The sequence below is a fragment of the Sminthopsis crassicaudata genome, chromosome 6 (genome assembly GCF_048593235.1).
Source record: "Sminthopsis crassicaudata isolate SCR6 chromosome 6, ASM4859323v1, whole genome shotgun sequence".
In the NCBI taxonomy this organism is placed as follows: domain Eukaryota; kingdom Metazoa; phylum Chordata; class Mammalia; order Dasyuromorphia; family Dasyuridae; genus Sminthopsis; species Sminthopsis crassicaudata.
Window position 1 is genome coordinate 185,995,260 of NC_133622.1, and position 6,479 is coordinate 186,001,738.

A 6,479-nucleotide genomic window follows, 5' to 3' on the forward strand; every position below is an offset into this window, starting at 1 on the left:
CAAGAAGCCATTTAATCTATTTCGTCATTTAATTTTTTCAGTTGGGTTTGATTATTCATGACTTTATTTGGGGATTTTCTTGGTAAAAATAATAGAAATAAACTCTGAAGTTTGAAAAATAATCTCTTCTTCCTGAGTTGCTTTTCACATCTACCTTTTAGAATTCCTAGTTTCCTATAAGATTCAGTTGAAGTGCCACCTTATACTTGAAGTTTGTTTTAACATATCCTTGTCTAGATCATTCCACAGAAGAGGGAACTGAGGCAAACACAGTTAAGAGACTTGCCCAGGTCACAGGGCTAGTAAGTATTTGAGACCAGATTTGATCTCAAGAACTTTTTTGACTTTGAGCTCTATGCACTATGGCGCCACTTAGTGCCCAAATTAATTTATTCCATACCTAAAAATAACATCTTTCTACAAGAGACCTGACAAATGCTTATCTGCTCTTCATCTAAAGATCTTCTACTTTCCGAGGTAACCCATTTTACTTTTAGAAAACTTGAATTAATTAGAAGTTGATTTCCTTATTTCAAAATCAAAATCATATTTGTAATTTTTACTCTGCTCCTAGCTCTACTCTCTGGAGTCAAATAGAATAAATGTAATCTATCTTTCACATCAGAGTCTTGTCAATACTTTCGAGTACCTATCCTGTCCCACCTTTTTCTGTCCTCTAAGCTAAATTCAGTTTCTTAAATTCTTTCTCATTTGACAACAGCTCAAAGCCCTTCATTATTCTAATCAGCATTCCTCTGGACAATGCAAATCTTCTCAATGTCTTTCCTCAAATTTGTAACCGTAATTAAACATATTACTCCATCTGTTGCCTGTGATCCATAATTTGACTAGGGAAGAATATATCAGAATTATCCCCTCCTTTTTTCTTGAAAATACGTCTCTCTCCTTTAATGAAACCTAAAAATTATATTAGCTTTATTGAAAGCCATATTTCAATATTGACTCATATTGAATTTACAGACTAGAAAAATCTATACATCTTTCATTAAATAAGTTGGAGTCTAGCCCTGCCTCCTCCATTATCTATTTATAAAGTTGAATTTTTGAACACTTATTAAGTTTCATCTTATTAGGTTATACCCAAATTTTAATCATGTCTTAGACTTTCTTTAATATTGTCTTTTTAATGTAGTATATAAATTAATCCCTCCTCCACAGCAACCACATTGACAAGTTGTTTCAATACCTTAGAATATCATTTTCTGAATTTGAAGACTTGAATTCAAGGAAAGTATCTAGGTCTCTATTACCCTGTCTTCATTTATCTTGAATTTCAATGACCTCTTAACTATGTTTGTTCTATATTCACCAGTCCAATCACCATTCTCTTTGGAAGAGAAAACAGAAGCAAAATGAGAATCAGTCAGTCTATCATTTTCCTTTGGTCTGTTATCATTACTTCCGCTTATCAAGAGTGGGGAACTAGATGCCACAAGTAAGTGTAGAAATGAGAGGGTCCTAAAAGTGAAACATAGCATATGAAAATGGAGGTAGAAAGAAATAGAAGGCACATTTGGCCTTTATAATTGCCCAAGAATCTGACTTAGGAAAGAAAGTTCATAAATAAAATTATAGAATGATACAATTATTGAAAATTCCTCCTAATATGTTTCCTTCCTTCAAGTTTCATCCCAATTCAAATGTTCTTCCCATTACTATGAAAGTGACTTTACTCAAGTTCAGATATGACCATATTATTTCTCTACTCAATAAACTCCAATGCTTAATCTTCTCTCCAATGCTAGCTTAGCTTTGAAACCATTTACAATATAACTTTCCAACCTTGTTACCTATCGACCTTATGCACACAATTTCCCTTCCATTTCTGTGCTTTTGAAGTGACTGTCGCTTAGACCTGAAGTTTTCCTGCCTCCTCACATCCACTTCTTAGATTCCTAGTTTCATGCAAAACCCAGTTCAAATACCACCTTATAACAAAGATTTACCCACAGTTGCTAGGGACTTTCCCCAAAAATTACCTTTTATTCATTTTACATGCATTTTACTTATTCCTAGTTATGCTTACATCATCTCCTCTGTGTACAAACACTTCGAAGTTAAGTGCTATTAATTTCATTGCCTTTGAATTTCCAATTCCCCAGGACATAGGTGCTAAATAAATGTTTGTTGATTCTAATTACTACTTGTGTAAACTCAGGCAAGTCAGAAAGTCTCTGAGTTTAATTTCCTCATCCATCACAAGAAGGGTTTGGACTAGATGATTTACAAGGTCCCTTCCAAATCCAAATCTAAGGTTTTATAATCTCATGATTAATTTATTAAGACATTATCAGAGCTGGAAGAAATCTTAAAATATAAATTGTTAGGTCTGTAAGGGATCATAGAATGTAAAACGTTCAAATTAGAAAGAAATTATAGCCTGTAAACAGAACTTGAAGGAACCATAGGGCATAGGACATTGGAGATGGAAGAGACCTTAGAACACAGAATGTTAGAGTTTAGTAGGAGCCTTAGAGATTTAATCCAAGCCTCTCAATTTCCAATAAAAGAAAAGAGCCTCAGAAAAGGGAAGTTGCATCCCTGAGCTATTTGAGGTTTGGAACAAGATCATTCAATTTCCATAACAATCAGCTGAAAGTTTTCTTATAAAAATAGAGATTGTTTCATTGAAAACAACACAAATTAACTACAGAGGTTTTGCTTTGTCTCGTTCATCCAAAAGTCGCCAAATATTAATACCATTCGGTTTTTAGTAAGGAATTAAAGGAAGGTGTTTTGAAGTAAAGTTGAAATGTGTTCTCCCAGAGAGATCATTTCTTGGCATTGACATTTAGATAATAAAGAAAAGCAGATAACACAGGCACTATTCTGCAGGCTGCTGGCAGGAGGGGGGTGCATTTTTTTTTCCTGTAGGAAAATCATAAACTCAGACTTGGATAATAAATTGTAGAAAAGCATACCATGGAGCTGCCTACAATGGGGCTTTAGGGGCTAAGTTATCAGAGACTATAACTCTGGCTGCATCAATAAACCTACTATATTGTCCTGTCAAATCTGCTTCACCTACTCTCTTACAGCAGCCACCACCACCTTCATTCAGGTATCCATTTTCTCTTCCTTAGACTGTTATAACAGCCTCCCAATCTCCTTGCCTCTAGCCTCTTCCTTCTAATGTGTCTTGCACACACTGGTAAGATGATGAATGATGATGGGGCTGGTGATAGCAATTTATGGTTACAAATCACTAACAAGCCAATTACTTCAGACATTGGTATTACTCAGAGCCTTTCTAATTGCTCACAATTCCTATATTGCTTTAACACTTTCCTTATGTTAGTTCTATGAAGCAGGAAGCAAAATTTTATTTTTCCATTTAAACTTTATCTTAGAAAAGAGAAGTGGTTTGCCTAAAGTCATTAGAGTCAAATAATTCTGTAAAGCAAGGTTATAGAATTAAAGAACATAAATAGTAAGAACTGAAAAATGCCTCCAGAATCATCTAATACAATCTCTTCTATTTATAGATGAGGAAACTGAGGCTACCACACAGAAATGATTTGCCCATCAAGCATTATTCAGTGACAGAATCAAAATTCCAATTCAGGTCACCTGATTCTTGTCCAATTCCCTTTGTGCTACGAGCCAGTTCTGTGAAACATTAAAATTCCCCATTTGGTTTCAAAGTTGTCAATATATACATTACTTGTACCTTGTAACCTTGTACCTTATTGAAACACTGATATATTCAGATGCTTTATATGATCATGTTAGCTCTCATCACTTAACAGAGTGGACCTTTGTGGAAAGGGACCCAAAGCTATACTCCTACCAGATATGAATTTTTGAAAAGGTCAAAGACAGGGAGAAATATATATTTTATAATATACATATAATATGTAATATTAATTAAATATTAAAGTATTTAGTAATGTTTTATTATCATATATTAATTATGTGATTAAAATAAATATTAAAATTAATTAAAATATAAGTATATATGCATATAAGTAAAATAATTATAACATTATATTTTATAATAACAAAGAACTGAAATGAAAATGGCTAATAACTGGGGAATGGTTGAAAAAACTGAGACATCAAAATGTAATAGAATATTATTTTGCCTTAAGGAATTATGGCTATGAAGAATTCAGAATAACTTTGTTAGCTTTATATGAACTGATGAGCATGGAAATAAGAAAACTAGACAATATGGATTGTTCAAGGACAATAATCACATTGATATAAGGAAAACAATGTTGAAAGACAGCAAAACTCTCTAATCAATATAGAGATTAATTTTGATTCCAGAGGACAGACAGTAAAGCCTGCATGATTTAGAGGTGGCTGCAAAATAGGACATCCATTGTTAGACATGGACAATCAATTGGTTTATTTCATGTGAATGTACCTCTTTTAAAATAGGAGGATTTGGGGGGCAGCTAGTTGGTGTAGTGAATAGAGAACCAGCCCTGAAGTTAGAAGGACCTGAGTTCCAATTTGACCTCAGGCATTTAACACTTCCTAGCTGTGTGACCTTGGACAAGTCACATAATCCCAATTGCCTCAGCAAAAAAAAAAAAAAAGGAAGATTTTATGGGAAAGGGAAATGACAATGACAAGAGGAATAGGAGACAATAAACAAAGAATTTTTGTAAATAAAAATAGCAATAATTGATGTTATTAATACCCTTTAAAATGTGTAAAAAGTTATCATTTTATTTCCAGTATGTTATCTATCAGAAGCAGTTCTGCAGCAGCCATTTTGTCATATATAATCACTATTATATGACAGAAATTCCTTAAAAGTTAAAAAAAAAGGTGGATGTTGACTTTGTCAACAATGAGGTGATTCAGACCAGTTCCAATGGGCTTGTGATGGAGAGAACCATCTACTTCCAGAGAGAGGATTGTGAGGATTAAATGTGGATTACAACATAGTATTTTCACCTTTTTGTTGTTGTTTGCTTGCTTTTTATTTTCTTTCTCATTTTTACCTTTTTGATCTTATTTTTCTTTCGCAGCCTGATATTTGTGGAAATATGTATAGAAGAATTGCATATGTTTAACATACTGGATTACTTGCTGTTTAAGGAAAGGGATGGGGAGAAGAGAGAGAGGAAAAAAATTTGGAACACAAGGTTTTGCAAGGTTGAATGCTGAAAACTATCTATGCATGTGTTTGAAATATAAAAAGCTTTAAAAAAAGAAAAGAAAGGCTTGTGAACTGAACAGTTAACATGGGATCCAGAGCCAGACAAAAGTAGTCTATTAGTTATAGCACATTTTCACATTATAAGTGATCTATATGTTTATTTATATGTTGGATATAGATTGCACTGCTCCTTGTATATCTTTACGGAACTATGATCAGGATAAATAAGATAATTTCTTTAAATACTTTCAGTGCCCAGTTTAACTTTTAATTCATGACTAATTTATTAAAAGTAAGGTAATTTATAATAAATATTTAATTACTTTTTTAAAAGTTTAAAAGAGAGAGGAAGGAACACAGGATGGGTAAGTTTTGAACAGTGATTAGCATAATATAGATAGGAATATTCCTTCAGAGTAAATGCTATATTCTACCTCTCAATTTTTTTCTTTTTTTTTTACTTAATATTATTTTATTTTTCCAACTGAATGTAAAGATAGTTCTCAACATTCATTTTTGTAAGATTTTGAGTTCCTTTTTTTTCTCCCTCCCTTTCTTACCTTCCCTCTCCTCAAGACAGCAAGCAATCTGATATAAGTTATACATGGACAATCATTTTAAACACATTTCCATAATATTCATGTTGTGAAAGAAAAATCAGAACAAAAGGGAAAACAATGAGAAAGAAAAAAGTGAAATTAGTTATGCTTTGATCCACATGAAGTCTCCATAACTCTCCCTCTGGATGATGATGGCCTCATCCTCATCCCAAGTCTATTGAATTTTTTCCATCCCAAGTCTATTGGAATTATCTTAGATCATCATATTGCTGAGAAGAGCCAAGTTTATAATAGTTGTATATCTTCATCAATTTGCTCACTGTTTTATAGGGTAAGGGTTTAATAAATAAATTGTGTTAAACTATACTGTTTTATGTTGAGATATAATCCATTTAATTGATTTGAACTGAGGAAAGGATTTAATGAAAGGTTGAAAAATAGTGCCAAATTTAAAAGCAAATATGGAATCTGTAATCTTAATATATTACTCAAATCCTCTACTGAGAATCACACATATCTAGGACACAATAATAGATGATGTTCTGACTGTTGACTCCAAATCCCAAGAGGATCACTCAATGCCATCTGAGTCCTTAAAGCTACAATTAGCTATGCAGAGGTTACTTTCAGTGTTAGGTATTTTGATAATAGGTGACTACATTTCTATAGAATTTTAAGGTTTATAATGTGCCTTTATTACAGCAACTCTTTATGTCAGGCAATATAAGTATTATCTTTGTTTTATAGCAGAGGAAAATGAGACTTTAAAAGGAAGGGAATTT